The 20,944-nt window shown below is 39.9% G+C and overlaps 1 protein-coding gene across 1 annotated transcript in view; it reads right to left on the reverse strand.

Moving 5' to 3' along the window:
- Slc26a3 (solute carrier family 26 member 3) overlaps positions 1-20,317 on the reverse strand; it is a 46,718-nt gene extending 26,401 nt beyond the window's left edge. Inside the window, exon 1 of the mRNA XM_050122342.1 lies at positions 20,218-20,317. The gene's annotated coding sequence lies outside the window, so the exon portion shown is untranslated. The remainder of the gene's footprint in view (positions 1-20,217) is intronic.
- Between the last annotated feature and the right edge of the window lie 627 nt (positions 20,318-20,944).

Consider the following 20,944-nt stretch of genomic DNA (forward strand, 5'->3'; position numbering starts at 1 on the left):
CTAAATTGAGGCAGTGATACCCGTGTTTCAAAAGACTGGAGATTGAGAATGCTTAAAAGTTTCAAAAACTATGTTGATGTGTCTGGCATGCTTCAGTCATTCACCACATGGTGGTTATCATTATAACAGCTAACACTTCTGGGACTGGGGATAGAGCTCAGTGTGGGACACGTGCATATATGAGGCCATAAGTTCAATCCCTAGCACCACAGAATAAACAGCCAAGTGAATAAATCAATCAAAAATAAAACAACATTTTCTACATAAGTCAATGGTTCTCAACCTGTGGATTGTGACTTCTTTGGCAAACCTCTATCTCCAAAAATATTTATGATTCATAACAGTAGCAAAATTACAGTTAGGAAGTAAGAACTAAATCATTTTGTGGTTGGGGATCACCACAACATGAGGAAGCATTAGGAAAGTTGAGAACCACTGATATATAAGGTATCAAAATTTGTATTCATGTCTCTATTTTGTTTCTATAATTTAAGATGAATTTATAACAAGTTTTATGTACATTTTCAGCTTAGTATTCACAGTTCTCTGAGGCATTGGCTATCATTATTATCCTCATCCTACAAATGAGAAAATAATTATGTGCACTCTCACCTACCACAATCTAAGTGTCTTTTTTTCATATAGCTAGCCACGTCAAAAATGGGACCTTCATTTTCAGACGTTTCTGTTTCTTCTGCGACATTCAGTCTATTGTCCAATACAAACACGAGTGAAGGACATTCTGCTGGTTTTCCCCTCCTAATCTTGGTTCTGCATACCTACCCAGGAGACCCAGTTTTGTTCTCAGACTTAAATCACAGTGATTAACAATTATCTCGTGCTAGATTGCATCTTGTTACATTGTGCTCCCTTCTACCAGAGTCTTTCCGGTGTTTGTGGCTTCACATTCTAGCCAGAGACTGACTTCAATTATTGGTCTCAACTTACCTCTCTTTGACCACCCACTTTTCTTTCCCAGGACAGTTTCCTGACATCCTTAACTTTCCCTGTGAACTGGCCTCTGCTAGAGTGCGCTTCTTTCTCTAGCCCACTGCATCTTGGATTTTACTGTGACTTTTAGTCTTCTTTCTGAGTCTCCCCCCTCAGCCTGTTGTTGCTGGTCTTTATCCCCTCTTTCATCTTTCCCGCCTCACTTCCAAGCTTCCTACCCTCCTGGCTGTATAGTACTCCACATCGGAACTTGCTCACGAAATGGATTTCACTTGCTCTTTGCCCTAAAAAGCATGGGTTTTGTTTGGTCTCTTAGCCAGTTGCCAACACTGTGCCTGGGACATTAGCTCTTAAAATCAGTCCGTGGTCAGTGACTTCTGATGCCAGTGATTGTCTGACAAAGGCTACCTGGAGTGAGGGTTCCAGGGAAGTCAGCCTTGAGAGGAGGGAGACTTGAGATGGCACTTCTGCTGTACGTGGCTATGAACGCGTGGGGGTGGGAGAATATCTCATTTCCTACTGAGGCATTCACAGAAACTTACTAGTTTTCTTCCCTATAGAAAACCCTGACAGTGTGTCTTTTCTCCTTTGGGCTATTATATTTTCTTTCTGTTAAACCAAGATTTTATTTATCTATTTATTCATTCATTCATTCATTCATTCATTCATATATTTCTGTCAGTGACAGCAATGGCAGGTATAATTTCTTATCTAGCCCCTTCCTGAGATTACCACAGCTGGCTCTTTAACACCCCTCCTTCTTGCAGATAAATCAAGAGCCTGAACTCTGGCCCTCTCACCGCTCTGCGCAGTGGAGACAGCTTCCTCCTCACAGAGTGAGTGGTGGCAAGAGTGTGCTCAAGTTGCAAGAATCAGGTAGACTTAAGAAATCTGCCCAGACCTATGAGATCTTGAGAAGCAGACCCTTTCCCTGCTGCTCTGACAGAACGCTGCTGCCTCACACCCAGGTAACAAACGCCACGAACCCGGAGTCAATCATCCGGACGCACCTCAGCTGAACGGGCTCCTGACAATCAGGAGTACACGTCACTCATCAAGTCTGCGCTTCTTGGGAGCAGCTTGCTTTAGTTAAGAATTCAAATGATTTTATTAACTTGTTTTTCACTCACGTGGTTCACTTTTCTTTCCAGAAATTCTTGGGGAGAAATTATGTTCCGTTTCTGGAATCTGGAATTCCAGTTTCAAATATCACACTAACACTAATGGATTTTCAGACTTTGTTTTACATTTGTGGTTCGATTCTCTTTGAACTCCTTAAAGAGTCAATGACTTTAGGTACCTAGAATTCATTCTTGGGGTACTTGGCTCCCAGTAATCTTGAAACTTTGAGCTTTATTTGTAAACGTTCACATTTTTATTTACTTTCCCAAGTTGTATACTTTAAAATTCTATTTGGCCTTTATGTAATTATTAATCTATTATCTATTAATGTACATAGATATACATATACATATATGCATATTTACATCTGGTGCCAAATAAGCCACATTTATTATTCTCTGCTTTAAAAAAAATTTTAGCAGAAATTTAATCCTAGAATTCACCTCTGAGGTCCAGTTTCTCAATTGAGCTCTCCTTGTGTATTAATAACATTTTGATAACTCCAGGAATTTTCATGTACCTACATTCCTTCCCCATCCCTCTGAGTTTTATCTGATTATGACCAGTTTTATCTCTAGTCACCTGGGAGCCTCCACTGTGCCTACCCAGCTCTGCAGAGGTTGCCCTATTGCTCTGATTTTTCCAGCTCAGCATTTGTCTAGTGTTCTGGCCCCAGAGCTCTATCCTTCCTGCTGGGAAGCAATGCATCTGAACCGGTGATTCTTCCAGCAGTGCTCGCAGCTTTATTTAATTGAACCCGGGGACACGTGCTTTTCCTCTTACACAAAGGAACTCTGAAGAGCTTCTCAAGCTAAGGATGGTGTTTGAGGAGACATCGCCCAAAGGGCACACTCTGCCTGGAATGAGTGGAAACACTGCTCTTTTCATGGCTCTTGAGACACCCCTACGCCAGTAGTGGAAACCCAGAGGTGAGGCAGTTTTACTCTGTGGATTAGTCTCTCCAGAAGAGGATTACACAGTGTTTGGAAACCTGCAGTTGTGGAGTGTAAAAGGGAAGGGAGAGCTAACAACACTTGCTTCAGTGAGCACGACAACCAAGGAGAATCCCAGTTAGCTGCTAGACAGTGTTCATTATTAAGGGCACAAAAAGGCTCTTATTCCGGTCAGTGTGAGGCTGGATGGGATCAGGGAATGATAATGACAGTGTCAAAGAGGTCAAGTGCTGGTCACGAGTAGCTGAGAGGAGACAGAAGAAAGCAAAGCAGAGATGTTAGGTGGGCAATTCTTTCCCATTAAAAGCCATGATCCTCTTGGCTCTCATAAGTTGTTGAAGCACAGAAGGTCATTAATCTATGCCACTGACACACACACGAGCTATTTCTTTGGGAGACATAAATACACAGCCACTATTATGGAAACATTTTCCCCTGCCCTTCCGTGATGAGTGCTTGAAGGCCATTTTAGCATCCCACAAACATTTCCAAGAGTGTTTAGAAGTCAGAATCATTCCATGGAAACAGAGTAACATGACTAGCATGAGGAACGTGAGGACGTGGAGGCAGTTTCTCCATGTGCATAAGAAAAACCGCTAAGGGACATACATGTTTGTTATTTTCTGCTTGGGTCATGTTTAAGTGGATAACTCGCATATCACAGGTCAGTGTTCATAGTGAGTGTAAGAATGCACAACACAGGCTTTGTGTTGCTAGTTTAAGAGGTTTATTTTTACATTGTGGTCTTCATCTCTGCGGAGCTCAGGTCAAGTTTAGCTTGATTTTAGTTTAGACAACAAACTAAATTGTTTTCCGTCAATTCCATCATTATATTGCCCATCATGCAGGGGCTAAGGAGGGAGGGAGCCTAATTTAGAAAGCACACAGAAAAGAGTGAAATGTGTCAGCCATGGTGGTACATGCCAGTAATTCCATCACTAGGGAGGTTCAGGCAAGGGAATCAGGAGTCTGAAGCCAGCTTGCCTCAAACAAAACAGAGTGAGAATTTGGCAGGCAAGTGTGCCTGGCTTCAGGTCTTTGATGTTGATGAACTGGGTTTCCAACCTTGGTTTTCTTAATTTTAGAATGAAGAAGCTATTTATCTTTCTGGTAGACTGTTCTCTAAGGTCAGCTATGGCACAGAAAATTCTTGGCCTTGACTTTCTAGGTTACACCTTCCATCTGAGTTTTATATGGACAGTGCAGATCCAATCTGCAACTGTGTCTATTCAACAAAGCCAACCAAGACCTGTTGGAAACATAGTGTGGTGGTTTGAAAGAAAATGGCCCCAAGGGCTCATAGGGAGTGGCACTATTAGAAGGTGTGGTCTTGTTGGAGAAGTGTGTCACTGGGGGTGGGCTTTGAGGTCTCAGATGCTCCAGTCAGGCTCAGCATGTTACTGTTTCTTCCATCTGCCTGCTGATCTGGATGTAGAACTCTCAGGTCCTTTTCCAGCACCATGTCTGCCTGCATGCTGTCATAATGATAATGGATTAAACCTCTGAACTGTAAGCCAGCCCAATTAAATATTTTCTTTATAAGAGTTGCTGTGGTCATGGTAACTCTTCACAGCACTGGAAACCCTAACTAAGACACATAGTAATGCTGTCAACTTTTCTATGGCTTTTACGTTCACTATGAGTTTATTTCCATAAAAGTAGCAGTTTCCTACTCTCGCCAAAGTTTAAAACCATTTTTAAAGAATCTATCTAAACTTCTTAGGTCTGGGAGACCTTTTATATTTGGGCTTTTACTTATCATACAAACTGTCTTCTCCTCTTTTGTCACAAGTATAGTAGTAAGTTCCTAAAACACCATGAAATTCAGCATGCTATGTCTTTGCCCACATTGTTTTCTTTATCTGTGATGTTTTCCAACACCTGCCAAGTTCCTAGTCATCTTTAAAATTTTGAACTGCCCCTGCCATAAATTCCTTTCTTCATCCCTTCAACAGGCATTGATTGACCTGTAGCCTGTCGGGAACTCGGTGATACTCGATAAAAGGAAGCTGCAAAGCTTCCTGAGATCTCTCAGCTGAAGTTAGCCATTTCCTTCCTGAAAGTACCCTGGACATTTTTCTGTTCCTTTCATACTATACTATCATGACTTTTTATGGTTTTCTCCCCTAAAGGACTGAGCATCCTAAGAGAAAAATCTCAAATCTTAATTTTTTGTTTTGTTTCATTTTACTTTTGTAAAGTCCTTTAATATAGTAAAAATGTAAGAAGATTTTCTGAAGTGAAGTAAAATATGCGCAAAATGTTGTACACATACTTGATGTAGTCCTAACACTCGAGTTTACATACATAAAATGATTGATACAGTTGATAATGAAATAATGATTGTGAATATGAGTTGGAACTAAGGAACATTTAACTTATATGTGCTTCCTGAGTTAGACCTTAGGAATATCACCCCATTCCTTATAAGGGATGATGAGAAAGAAATATGGACTTATCAGAGATAGTGAGGAATAGGATGGGGGAGGGACTTTCACAATGTTTCTGAAAATGTAAATTAGTGCAGCAATTGTGGAAGCAGTATTGAGGCAATTAAACACGTATCTAGCACATTCTGTACCTGACCACTCCTGGGTTTATACATTAATGAATCTCAGCCAACACACAACAGAAATACCTGTATCCCTATGTTCATTACTGCACTATTCCAATAACTGAGTTAGCAATGAATCTAGGTGTCTGACAGCAGATGAATAGACAATGCATACATACAGGTTTTATTCAACCATAAAGAAGAACAAAATTATGCAGTTTTCAGGAAACTGAGTGACCCCAGAGGTCATCATGTTAACTAAAAAAGCCAGACTCAGAAAGATGGCTTGAGTTTTATTCATGCTGTCTTAGATGAAAGTAGGAGGGGACTGTTTAAGAAGAAGGAGGGAACCAGTGGGAGGTGGGCAACAGAGTGGTGCAGATGAATATGACAGAGATATTTGGTACAAATGTATTAAAATGTCAGAATGAAGTCCACTGTGCTATACAATGAATATGAGCCTTAGAACAGGTGGACAGTGAGAGACCAAAAATCCTCAGAGAAGACTTTGTTGACTCAAAGGAAAAATTATTAGAGACACACTGGAAGATATGATGACAAGTTTTAAACTAGTAGGTTCAGAGGACAGTAAGAGAGCCCCTAGCCATTCCCATAAAGACAGTGGTTTTCTGAGCACTTTCAATTCCTACATGCAGACAAGGTAGGTATTGTTATTGCCAATTCGCACGCAGAAACTGAGCTGAGAGGAAGAAAACGGCTTTTCTGACTTTTGCTAGCAAGTGACAGAGCCAGGGACAAAAAGCCAGGTTTTGTGATGACAGACTCACTGCCCTGCGTTTTGTTCCCTCTGTGTTAATGTGGGAGCATGCCAACCCTGCCCTGGAAAGAGAAGACACGAGCCAGGAGCATAGATCTCCAGGAGAGCACTCCTGTCCTTGAATCCAGAGCCCTGCTCTCATTGTCACACACACAAAATTGAGTCAAGGTAGCCTGAGACTCCATCTTGAAGTCACTTGGTTTGTCTCAATCTTTGGACCTTAGCAAAATGAAACCAAGGCCAGGGGAAGCTTTTCTTTTTCTCTCTATTTGGAGAAACAAAATCTTTGTTTTAGACAAATGTTTGACTATGTCATTGCAAATTTATTCTAGTAACTTAAAAAATGTCCATTATATCCATAGTGTGCATGCCTTTAATCCCAGCACTTGGGAAGCAGAGGCAGGTGGATCTTTGTGAGTTCAAGGCCAGCCTGGACTTCATAGTGAATTTGAGATCAGCTTGGGTTTCATGGTGAGACCCTATCTCAAAAAACCAACCAGACAACAAGAATATTGTAAAATAAAATTTCTGACACTTAATGAATAGAATCTAGTTAGCATTGATCAATGATAGAATAGGCACCCTGTATGAGCTTATAATAGTCATGGCATCGGATACTCAACTTCTGTCAATGGCATTCTCTCTCACCCCCACCCATCTCCTTTTACTCTGTCCTTGTTGCTGTTCCCTTTCCTCTTTTTCTCCTTTGCTCTAGTGTTGGACTTTGTCGGGTGTCTGGAAGATAAAGCTCTCATGTCTGGGACAAGTTGCCTGTCGAAATCTCTTCTCACAGCTGATTCTACCTCCTGTTGACAACTTTTCCTAGAAGCTTGCTGTGTTTGCCAGCCTTTCAGAGCAGATAGCCTACCTATAAAACCCAGTTTATGTGAATAATTAGAATTATCTGAACAAATAAAGACAAAACCCACTTCTATCTTTGAAAAGTCTATTTAAGTTGTAACAATGCACACAAACATTTACTTGGTAACTTAGGACTCCTGAAATATTGAATTCACATTGCTAGTTCTCTGAACACATTTTCAGTCTATTAGTGAAATCACTCAAAATATTCATGATTATATACTCAAGATTATAACAGTAACTTTTAAATAAAATAAGGCATGTTAAGCAAAAATATTTTTTGAAGCAAATCTTTTGAATACAATGGCCATTAAGTTTAGTTCCTACCTGGATAGACTCAGTGAGGAGCTTCAGCAACAGTGGAAGCAGTCATGCTCTAGGAGACAGTGTGCATCTAGTTGGGTCTATAGGCTTTGAATGCATCCATGTGTACTAAGATGTCTATATATAGGTTATATAAAGCGGTGGGCAAATTACCTTTCTGTCAGCTTTAATAACTAACTTTCATTAACTTTTACAACAATGGAAAGACTCCAATATGGTCTTGACCTTTGAGACGCTGATCAGCAGAAGTGATGATGACAACAGCTTCCTTGAGTTCCTGGTGAGATTAAACCACCCACTGCACTTGTGTGTGTGTGGCAGAGAGATTTCATTGGTTTGCAGAGATTTGCACAATCATGTTTTTTAAAAAAAACTTCACGGTGTTATCTCCCTGACATTTCACCTACCAGTTGAGATGGGAGTTCAGGGGTGTTGTTTCTTGGCTGGGTGACTCCACAAAACTTAGTAGCTGCAGAAGACGTGTGTACAAGTTAACTCCTGGTACCATAAAGGCCCTCGCTAGGAAGGCTCTGTTGACTCCAGGCAACCGTCCTGGGGTTTGTAGTTTGATTTCTGATCCCGTCACTGCTCTTGCTAAAAGCACTAATCCCTCTGTTTTTAAGTCAATAAGTATTTTCAGCACTCTTCTTGTTTAACCTTTTAGCCTTTGACCTTCACAATCTCCTCTTTAAAAGGTTCACTTGTGTTTCTGTCTGACTTCATTTTCCACCTTACTTTTCGTAGCCAACTACTTGTGTACCCTGTTTCTCCTCCAGCATTCCCAGGTTCTAGTCTGAACTCTGTTATCTTTCTCTCCTTTTTTTCCACAAAGAAAAGTTTCATGTCCCCAGTAGCCCTCAGATTTCTAAGACCATCCAGACTTGCTCAGGATCTCTGCAGGACTACCTGATGGCATCTAGACCTGGCACACCCAAGTCTGAGCCTTGATTTTCCCTCTCAAATCTGCTCCAACTCCGTTTTCCATTTTAGAAAGAACATGACCTTCTGCTCATGTCAGAAATCCGGGACCATTTTCTTTTGTAGTCTGTCCATCTCCAGCCACATCACCTGCTCAGTCGTCCCTCTGCCAATACAAAGCCACTATTTTACCTCATCATCTCCCAAGCTGTCAACACCTTTTGCAAGAGCCCCTTGCTGACTTCTTAGCCCCCGCTTTCCCTACCCACTGGTCAGAATGAAATTTTCATGCTAGCCTCTTCATGGAGCTTATGATTATACTTGGAGTTAAAGACCTCCAAAGTCTCTCACAGTGTCCTCCTGCCCAGATCCCCACCTCACCTGACACTCTAGTGTCTCCTCTACACCTGCCATAGTGGCCTTTGCTGGTCCCCCGAGTTTGTAAATTCCTTTCTGATATCACACCTCTGCTTTAAATACACTCCTTCATTTTCTGTCTGTCTTGTTATCTGACTTCTCCCTTCTTCAGAGAGAGCCTGTTTCCCTTCCTGATTTCAACAAACCCCTCATGGCTTTCTCTCCTAGTATCTTAAAAGAATAGCATCATAATTTAAATATACATACTTATATACTTCCGTGATGTTTGACTCTTTTGTCAGAACTTCAAGCATGGATGGGTTCTTTCTGGGTACCACTGCATCTCCAGCGCCCATGATGAATCTCTTTCAGAATAACTACAGTTACTGAATGAGTTATATTGGATACATTCAGGTCTAAAAGAATAGGAAGGCTGCTGAAGTCTATTGTAAGCTAATCTAACCCGTGTTTAAAATCTGGCTCATACAATGTACTTACTAAGAAACTGAATTAGCTAAAGTACTATTTATCTCTTTATTTCATTTCATTTTATTTTTTAAGATAGTGCCTTGCTGTGTGTCTATGACTTGTCTGGACCTGGCTATGTAGACTCGTCTACTTTTAACTTTACAGAGGTCTGCCTCCTGGATTAAAGGTTTTTGCCTCCTTGTCCAGCTATCTTGTGATTTTATTAATAATAACTAACATTCATTGAGTTTCTACTATGAGCCCTAAACAGTGTAATTATATTTTGGGTTTGCAATTGGGCTTGTCTCATTTACTTAGAAGAATCAACCACAACACAGTATTTTAATTCGTATTCCAGTTATAAATGAGTATATTGAGATTTGATGTAAGTGGTGGACCCAGGTGACGTATCCCTGTCACTTCTTTAACAATTATATAATTGGAGCGGCGGCCGGAACGGGACGCGCACGGCGGGCGATGTAGCTGGCGCAGCGGCCGGGACCAGCGGGTACTGACACAGTGGCAGACAACGCAGGCGACAGGGACCAGTGCAACACCAAGAGCAGATCGCCCCAGGACAATTAAATCAAAGAGGTAGGCCTTTGGTTGGCGAGGTCCCTGGCAAACAGGGAACCTGGTTCTTTTCCTGAAGACCCGTCTGAGGGGTGAGAGGGATCTTGGCCCCTGGCAGGAGCCAGGAAACAGAACGAGGGAATTTTGCAAGAGGCGCCTCTGGCCAGCAGGGAAACTTGATCTGGTTTTAAAAGACCAATTAGAGAGCATCAACAGGAGGAGATGGGCAAGCGCCAAGGCAAAAATTCTCCCAATAAGCTGAAAAACAACATGAAAGCACCAGAGCCCAATGATCTTACAACAGAAGGACTTGAACACCCTAACACAGAAGAAGTGGAAAAAATCGACTTTATGAAAGCAATAGAGTCCCTTAAACAATATGTAAAAAACACCTTTATAGAAATGGATGAGAAGTATAACAAAAAGTTTGAAGAATTGAGTAAATACGTACATGAGACCCTGGGAAACCAAGAAAAAACGAACAAACAGGTAATGGAAACAGTTCAAGAATTGAAAACTGAAATGGAAGCAAGGAAGAAAGCACAAACTGGGGACCAGCTGGATACGGAAAATCTAGGTCAACGAGCAGAGCCTACAGAAACAAGCATAATCAATAGAATACAAGAAATAGAAGAAAGAATCTCAGATTCTGAAGACACCATAGAGAAAATAAACGCACTGATCAAAGAAAACAGCAAAGCCAACAAATTCTCATCACAAAACATTCAGGAAATATGGGACACAATAAAAAGACCAAACCTGAGAATAATAGGAATAGAAGAAGGGGAAGAATTACAGCTCAAAGGCCCAGAAAATATATTTAACAAAATTATGGAAGAAAACTTTCCCAACATAAAGAAAGATATTCCTTTGAATATCCAAGAAGCATACAGAACACCAAACAGACTGGATCAAAGAAAAGCATCCCCTCGCCATATAATAATCAAAACACAAAATATACAGGTTAAAGAAAGAATATTAAGAGCTGCAAAGGAAAAAGGCCAAGTAACTTATAAAGGTAAACCGATCAGACTTACACCTGACTTCTCTATGGAAACCATGAAAGCCAGAAGGTCCTGGATAGAGGTTCTTCAAAAACTAAGAGACCATGGATGCAAACCCAAACTTCTATACCCAGCCAAGCTAGTATTCACTATCAATGGAGAAAACAAGACATTCCAGGATAAGAACAAATTTAAACAATACGTAGCCACAAATCCAGCGCTACAGAAAGTAATAGAAGGAAAATCGCAACCCAAGGAATCCAACATTGCCAACACTGACTACAATAACTCAGGAATCTAGCGAACCTTCACCAGTACAACTCAAAGAAGGGACACACACAAACTCTACTACCGAAAACAGTAAGAATAACCGGAGTAAACAACCACTGGTCACTAATATCACTTAATATTAATGGTCTCAATTCACCTATAAAAAGGCACAGGCTAAGGGATTGGATACGAAAACAGGATCCAACATTCTGCTGTTTGCAAGAAACACATCTCAACCACAAAGACAGGCATCTACTCAGAGTAAAAGGTTGGGAAAAGGTCTTTCAAGCAAATGGTCCTAACAAAAAAGCAGGTGTGGCCATACTAATTTCCAACAAAACTGACTTCAAACTAAAATCAATCAGAAGAGATCGAGATGGACACTTTATACTCATAACAGGAACAATTCATCAGGATGACATCTCAATCCTGAATATCTATGCCCCTAATATAAAAGCACCCACTTATGTAAAAGAAATATTTCTAAAACTCAAGGCAGACATAAAACCACACACACTAATAGTAGGAGACTTCAACACACCTCTCTCTCCAATGGACAGGTCAATCAGACAGAAACCTAATAGAGAATTAAGAGAATTATTGGAGGTAATGAAGCAAATGGACTTAACAGACATCTACAGAACACTCCACCCAAATAGGAAAGAATATACCTTCTTCTCTGCAGCTCATGGAACCTTCTCAAAAATTGACCATATACTCGGAAACAAAGGAAACCTCCACAGATACAAAAGAATATCAGTGTCCACCTGTGTCTTATCAGATCACCACGGATTAAAGTTAGATGGCAACAACTATGCTACCCCCAGAAAGCCGACAAACTCATGGAAACTGAACAGTCAACTACTGAACCACACCTGGGTCAAGGAAGAAATTAAGAAAGAAATTAAAGTCTTCCTTGAATTTAATGAAAATAAAGAGACAACATACTCAAACCTATGGGACACGATGAAAGCAGTGCTAAGAGGAAAGTTCATAGCACTAAGTGCCCACTTAAAGAAAACAGAGAAAGCATACATTGGGGACTTAATGGCACACCTGAAAGCTTTAGAAAAAAAAGAAGCAGAGGTGCCCAGAAGGAGTAGAAGACTGGAAATAATCAAACTGAGGGCAGAAATCAACAAAATAGAAACACAGAAAACAGTCCAAAGAATCAATGAAACAAAAAGTTGGTTCTTGGAGAAAATCAACAAGATCGACAAACCCCTATCCAAACTAACTAAACAACAGAGAGAGAACACGCAAATAAATAAAATCAGAAATGAAAGGGGGGACATAACCACAGACACAGAGGAAATCCAGAGAATCATTAGATCTTACTATAAAAGCCTGTATGCCACAAAACTGGAAAATGCAAAAGAAATGGACATTTTTTTAGATAAGTACCATATACCAAAGCTAAACCAAGACCAGGTGAATGATCTAAATAGACCTGTTAGTCGCGAAGAACTAGAAACTGTTATCAAAAATCTCCCTTCCAAAAAAAGCCCAGGACCAGATGGGTTCAACGCAGAATTCTACCAGAACTTCCAAGAAGAGCTAATACCTATACTCCTTAACGTATTTCACAATATAGAAACAGAAAAGTCATTGCCAAATTCCTTTTATGAAGCTACAGTTACCCTGATACCAAAACCACACAAAGACCCAACCAAGAAAGAGAATTACAGGCCTATCTCACTCATGAATATCGACGCAAAAATTCTCAATAAAATACTGGCAAACCGAATTCAAGAACACATCAGAAAAATTATCCATTATGATCAAGTAGGCTTCATCCCAGAGATGCAGGGCTGGTTCAACATACGCAAATCTATCAATGTAATCCACCATATAAATAGACTGAAAGAAAAAAACCATATGATCATTTCATTAGATGCGGAAAAAGCATTCGACAAAATTCAACACCCCTTTATGATAAAGGTCTTGGAGAGAATAGGGATACAAGGGTCATACCTAAATATAATAAAAGCTATCTACAGCAAACCGACAGCTAACATTAAATTAAATGGAGAAAAACTCAAAGCCATCCCACTAAAATCAGGAACAAGACAAGGATGTCCACTCTCTCCATACCTCTTCAATATAGTGCTTGAAGTTCTAGCAATAGCAATAAGACAACATAAGGGGATCAAGGGGATTCGTATTGGAAAGGAAGAAGTTAAGCTTTCGTTATTTGCAGATGACATGATAGTATACATAAGCGACCCCAAAAATTCTACCAAAGAACTCCTACAGCTGATAAACACCTTTAGTAGCGTGGCTGGATACAAGATCAACTCCAAAAAATCAGTTGCCTTCCTATACACTAAGGATAAGGAAACAGAGAGGGAAATCACAGAAGCATCACCTTTCACGATAGCCACAAAGAGCATAAAATATCTTGGGGTAACCCTGACCAAGGAAGTGAAAGATCTATTTGACAAGAACTTCAAGTCTTTGAAGAAAGAAATAGAAGAGGACACCAGAAAATGGAAGGATCTCCCTTGCTCTTGGATTGGGAGGATCAACATAGTAAAAATGGCAATTCTACCAAAAGCAATCTATAGATTCAATGCAATCCCCATCAAAATCCCATCAAAATTCTTCACAGATCTGGAGAAGACAATAATCAACTTTATATGGAAAAACAAAAAACCCAGGATAGCCAAAACAATCTTATACAATAAAGGAACGTCTGGAGGCATTACCATCCCTGACTTCAAACTCTATTACAGAGCTACAGTATTGAAAACAGCTTGGTATTGGCATAAAAACAGAGAAGTCGACCAATGGAATCGAATAGAAGACCCTGACTTTAACCCACAAACATATGAACACCTGATTTTCGATAAAGGAGCTAAAAGTATACAATGGAAAAAAGAGAGCATCTTCAACAAATTGTGCTGGCAAAACTGGATGTCAATCTGTAGAAGAATGAAAATAGACCCATATCTATCACCATGCACAAAACTCAAGTCCAAGTGGGTGAAAGACCTCAATATCAGTCCAAACACACTGAACCTGATTGAAGAGAAAGTGGGAAGTACTCTAGAACACGTGGGCACAGGAGACCACTTCCTACGTATAACCCCAGCAGCACAGACAGTAAGGGCCTCATCGAATAAATGGGACCTCCTGAGACTGAGAAGCTTCTGTAAAGCAAAGGACACTGTCGCTAAGACAGAAAGGCAACCCACTGACTGGGAGAAGATCTTCACCAACCCCACAACTGACAAAGGTCTGATCTCCAAAATATATAAAGAACTCAAGAAACTAGACCGTAAAAGGCTAATCAACCCAATTATAAAATGGGGCACTGAGTTGAACAGAGATCTCTCAACAGAAGAAGTTCAAATGGCCAAAAGACACCTAAGGTCATGCTCAACTTCCTTAGCGATCAGGGAAATGCAAATCAAGACAACTTTAAGATACCATCTTACACCTGTCAGAATGGCGAAAATCAAAAACACCAATGATAGCCTTTGCTGGAGAGGTTGTGGAGAAAGGGGTACACTCATCCATTGCTGGTGGGAATGCAAACTTGTGCAACCACTCTGGAAAGCAGTGTGGAGGTTTCTCAGGAAATTTGGGATCAACCTACCCATGGACCCAGCAATACCACTCTTGGGAATATACCCAAGAGAGGCCTTATCACACAACAAAAGTATATGCTCTACTATGTTTATAGCAGCATTGTTTGTAATAGCCAGAACCTGGAAACAACCTAGATGCCCTTCAATTGAAGAATGGATGAAGAAAGTATGGAATATATACATATTAGAGTACTACTCAGCAGTAAAAAACAAGGACTTCTTGAAGTTTGCAGGCAAATGGATGGAAATAGAAAACACCATCCTGAGTGAGGTAAGCCAGACCCAAAAAGAGGAACATGGGATGTTCTCACTCATATTTGGTTTCTAGCCATAAATAAAGGACATTGAACCTATAATTCGGGTTCTTAGAGAAGCTAAATAAGAAGGAGAACCCAAAGAAAATCATATAGGCATCCTCCTGAATATTAAACTTCATCAGGCGATGAAAGGAGACAGAGACAGAGACCCACATTGGAGCACCGGACTGAAATCTCAAGGTCCAAATCAGGAGCAGAAGGAGAGAGAGCACAAGCAAGGAACTCAGGACCGCGAGGGGTGCACCCATACACTGAGACAATGGGGATGTTCTATCAGGAACTCACCAAGGCCAGCTGGCCTGGGTCTGAAAAAGCCTGGGTCAAAACCGGTCTCGCTGAACATAGCGGACAAGGAGGACTACTGAGACCTCAAGAACAATAGCAATGGGTTTTTGATTCTATTGGACCTATTGGTTTCGTGGGAGCCTAGGCAGTTTCGTGGATGCTCACCTTACTAGACCTGGATGGAGGTGGGTGGTCCTTGGACTTCCCACAGGGCAGAGAACCCTGATTGCTTTTTGGGCTGACGAGGGAGGGGGACTTGACTGGGGGAGGGGGAGGGAAAGGGGAGGCAGCGGTGGGGAAGAGACAGAAATCTTTAATAAATAAATAAATTTAAAAAACAATTATATAATTGCTTTTGATTACTTTAACAAATGTATGCCTCATTTGCTCAGAGTACTGTGCCCTGATCAAATTATATGTTGGTTTGGGTGCTGAAAGAATTGGAAATGTTGTACTTAAAAATAGAATCTTAGAACTATTGATCAGAACTAAAATAGTTCATCTTTACAACAAATGAGAGAGTTTGTGGCAGGTGAATGCAAACTGAGCAAAGATAAATGAATGGCATGTCTGTTTACTCACATAACCAACTAAAGATTTTAATAGAAACATTCCACTGAGACTTGTAACAAAAGCTTCAAAGACTAATGGTGCTTAACCTATCTATAGACACAAGAAATCTAGAGAGGAAATTGCAGACTGTCTTTAATGATAAACAAATTTGATGAAAAATATAGTATAAACTATATCTTCATGGATGTGAAGGCTCAATATCATAGAGTCTATTTAAGTTAGATGCTATAATAAGATAATAATATTTTAATAATTTTTTTAAAAACCTACAAACTGGATAAACTTTCCCCAAAACTTGTATGGTAACACAAAAGACTAAGGAAGGATAAGGCAAGCTTGAAGTAGAAAAAAAATTGAGAGACTTAATTTGCATGATATACATATTTTGTTATTAATTGATAAAGGGAGCTTAGCTTACTGTGGGCACTGTTATCACTGGGCAGGTGGTCTTGGGTTATATAGAAAAAGTAGCTGAACTTGAGGCCAGAGGCACCAGTAAGCAGTTTTGTTTTAGTTTTGACCTCCAGGTTCCTGCCCTAACTTTCTTCAGTGATAGATTGTATTCTAAGTTGGAATACGGCTCCTTCCAAATCAAACGTAAAATAAAGTGCATTTTAAAAATAATTTTTAAAAATACGTAGTAATTATGAGAATATTTATTCGTATAAATGTTTGTATAAATCTGAGAATATTTATTTATGACATGGGAGATATTTAAACCGGTGGGAGCTGACACATTGAAACTACTTATGATAAAGGTTACATGATGCTAACAAAGGAACCCACTTGGAAAAGTTCAGTTCAGATCTCCTAGTATTCAGGAGTTAGAGGCAGGAGGATGGTGGGTTTGAAGACTGTCAGAGCTATATAGCACGGCCCTGTTTCAAAACTGTTTTTCTTTATAGATCTCATTTTTGCATCATACTTAACAAAAATTCAAAATACAAAAAGTAGGAAAATTAACTTTTAAATAGGTAAATAATATACCATTATAATCTTAAGCAACTAGTAAAAGTATACATAGCTCTCTCTTTTCTTTTTTGAGACAGCATTTATTTCTCTCTCTTTCTTTCTCTCTTGGTTTTTGAGATAGGGTTTCTCTGTGTAGCCCTAATTATCTGGAACTCACTCTATAGACCAGGATGACCCCGAATTCAGAGATCCATCTGCCTTTGTCTCCCAAGTGCTTGGATTAAAGGTGTGAACCACCACTGTCCATCTAAAATATGCATAATTTAAAGGAAAAGGTGGTTAAATGCAACATCATTAAGATTAAATCATGAAAGACAATATAATAAAAGTGAAGAGAGGTTCCAGACTGGAGACGCAATTGGCTCCATATCAATCTCTAAAAAAAAAAGATTTATTATTATTATTATTATTATTATTATTATTATTATTTGTAGAGGGGTATTTTGGCTGCATATGTCTATGCACTACACATGTGTCTGGTGCCCAGCAAGCCCAGAAGAGGCTGGCAGGACTCCTAGAACTGGAGTTGCAGATGGTTGTGAGCTACCACAGGGCTCTAGGAATCAAATGCAGGTCTTCTGCAAGTGCTTTTAACCACTGAGCCATTTCTTTAGCCCCTCCAATTAAATCTTAAAAAGAATTAGTACCAGGGCTGGAGAGATGGCTCAGAGGTTAAGAGCATTGCCTGCTCTTCCAAAGGTCCTGAGTTCAATTCCCAGCAACCACATGGTGGCTCACAACCATCTGTAATGGGGTCTGGTGTCCTCTTCTGGCATGCAGGCATACAGACAGAATATTGTATACATAATAAATAAATAAATATTTAAAAAAAAAGAATTAGTACCAATAGAAAAGAACTCTTAAAAATCAATAAGACAATAACCAGACTTCACAGAAAATGTGAAATGCTAGTTAACATATAAGAATTACACTGAAAATCAAGGAAATGTAAATTAAAACCACAATGAAAAAATTTTACACATACTGGCAATAGCAGCAGGGCTTTATCTGTATTTAAGTAGGGCATGAGGGAAAAAAAAGCACAGTTTCTAGTACAAAATTAGCTAGAGGGCCTTTAAAGAGAGCCTTGGAAATCATTGAAGAGTTCCTAAACTTAATCTTTATTTGTTTTGTGATAAGTTTGCTTTACTTGTCAGACACTATGAGCAAAATGCTTGTCTAGGGTGTATCTTGGTGATAGGACACTTGCTTAGAGGCCTGCTTTCAAGTCCTCAAGACAAAATAAACAAAATGAACAAAATCAAAACCCAAATGGCCAATAATGTCATTAGGGCTATAGAGTTATAACAGCTCTCATGCTACTTCATGGGAGTAAACACAGCCATCATTTCCATAACAGCTTCAAACTATCTCATCAAATTGAAGCTACACTTGTCTAAGACTTAGGAAATTCCACGTTTAAGTGTATATCCTTCTGCTTACATATGTTCCAGAATGTTCAGAGCTGTCATAGCAAAAAGATAACAAAAGAAATAGCCTAGACAACATAAATTATACAATGAATAAAGAAATCATGCTTTTAAGAAACAACAAAGCAAAATGCTTTGTTCCCAAGTTGACGTTCCATACAGCCATAAAAGTAACATATTACAGTGTTTCACAAACTTAGTTCACAAATCATGTGAAAAGTGATTAAAGAATTAATGCAACAAACTGTTTATAGAAGGCTAAAAACATACAAAATTGGAATAGGTGGGGGTTCTATTTTTAGCTTTAAGGAATCTCTGTGCTCTTTTCCATAATGGTTGTACCAATTTCCACAATTTCTGTGCCAACTAGCAATAGTTGGTTTGTATCTAGAGGAAATGAAAGCAGTATGCAATCATCGCTGTCCTCCCACATCCACAGTGTCTCTATCACAGCAGCCAAGACATAGAGACGTGTTCCCACTAGCAAATGAATGGATAAGGAAAGTGTGGAATATATACACACTGACTACTGCTCACTCATAACGGCTCAAAAAGTCTGGTCACTTGCAAGAATATAGATGATTCTGGAGGGCATTATGTTTAGCAAAACCAGCCAAGCACACATAAACAAATAGAGTATGATTCACTTGATGTGGAATAAAAAAAAAGTTGAGCTTTTGTGGAGTAAAAACATTGAACTCATGAACACAGCATAAGAAGGATTGCTGGGGTCTGAGCATGGGGGAAGAATGTTGTTGGTTCATAGATACAAACTTCATGCTATAAAATGAATATGTCTTGAAGCTCTAATATACATAATCATGGCTGCTGCTAACAATAACATACTTAAAATTTGCCGAGAGTAGTAGATCTTGAGTGTTTTCACCACACACACACACACACACACACACACACACACACACACGAAAAAGAGAAAGAGGGGGGGCAGAGGAACAGGAAAGCTGGACATAGAGTTGTAATAGCAGCACTTAGGAGGCTTAGGCAGGAAGCCAGTCTGTACTAAATATTAAGACACTTTCAAAGAGACAGAAACAGAGTGAAGATTAAAAAGAAGCCGGGCGATGGTGGCGCACGCCTTTAATCCCAGCACTCGGGAGGCAGAGGCAGGCGGATCTCCGTGAGTTCGAGACCAGCCTGGTCTACAGAGCTAGTGCCAGGACATGCTCCAAAGCCACAGAGAAACCCTGTCTTGAAAAAAAAAAGATTAAAAAGAAAAAATGCTTATGATCCATAGATATGCATATATATGCAATGAGAATATAAAAAACAAGATTGTGATTGTCTTTGGGAGGATGAGGCTGAATAGGACTAAGAAGTAGGTTTAACTTTTTTTTTCTACTGCAGATTTGCTTAAAAATATTGAAGTGTACATTAATTTTCTAAGGCTAACAGTACAAAGTTCCACTGATATGAGAGTCCCTTCTGTATGCTGTGATTGATAATGAACTGCTTTGAGCCCATGGCAGGGCAGAACAGAACTAGGCGGGGAAGACTGAACTGAATGCTAGGAGAAAGAAGGCGGAGTCAGAGAGACACCATGTAGCCCCACCAAAGACAGAAGCTGGAACTTTTCCTGGTAAGCAACAGTCTCAAGGCAAAATACAGATTAATTGAGATGAGTTAGTTTAAGATATGAGTTAGCTAGAAATATATTTAAGCTATTGGCCAAGCAGTATTTCAAATAATATGGTTTCTGTGTGATTATTTTGGGAGTCTGGACAGCCGGGAAACAAACAAGCAGCCCCCCACAACATACCATGAAACATTAACACCCGTAACACTAACAAAAAAGGTATTTTCTATCATTTCTGAGAGCCAGGGAGTCAAAACCATGGTGTTAGCAGGGTTGTGTTGCCGTAGACACTGGCCAGGTACTTCTCTGCCTCCTCTTACCTTCCAGTGAAGGTCTTCTGTCTCTTTTCCCCATCTGGCAGCATCATTCCAGTCTCTGCCTGTCTTCACATGTTGTTTCCATTGTGTGTCTCCATCTTTTCCCCTTATAAAAAAGATATTAGTTACTTTGGATCAAGAGCCCGTTCTACTCTGGTAGGAGTTTATCTTGATTACATCTGCAAGAGCCCCTTTTCCAAACAAGGTCTACCTTGAAGTTCTGTGAAGTTCTCAGCATCTTTTTCAGAGATGTGTATCAGTCCATAGCAAGATGTAATTTACAAGCAGTGAAACTTGCCAATTTTGAAAGTAAATTTTAATGGTCTTTCACTGATCCCATGGCAACTGCTGCCCACTTGATCTGAAATAACACATATTTATAGTCTTATACTTCTGTAGGTTGGAAGTCTTTCATGAGTCCTACTAGACGAGAATCAGTGTCCCACAAGGCTGTGTTCCTTGCTGGCAGCTCTGCAGGAGACTCTATTACCTTGTTTTTTCTCATCTAAAGGCTACCTGCATTCCTTGGCCGTGACTCTCATTTTCAAAGCTGGCAGCATTATATCTCTCTGCTCGTTCTTCTGATGTCAATCTCCTTTGCCTATGGTTGTAAGAGTCCCTCTCTCGCTCTCACTCTCGCTCTCGCTCTCGCTCTCGCTCTCTCTCCCTCCCTCTCTCCCTCTCTCTCCTTTTCACTCAGATAATTTCGCCGTCTCAAGTCTTTACCCTT

The sequence above is a fragment of the Alexandromys fortis genome, unplaced genomic scaffold (genome assembly GCF_014885135.2).
Source record: "Alexandromys fortis isolate MF-2015 unplaced genomic scaffold, M_Fortis_MF-2015_v1.1 scaffold_201, whole genome shotgun sequence".
NCBI classification, from domain to species: domain Eukaryota; kingdom Metazoa; phylum Chordata; class Mammalia; order Rodentia; family Cricetidae; genus Alexandromys; species Alexandromys fortis.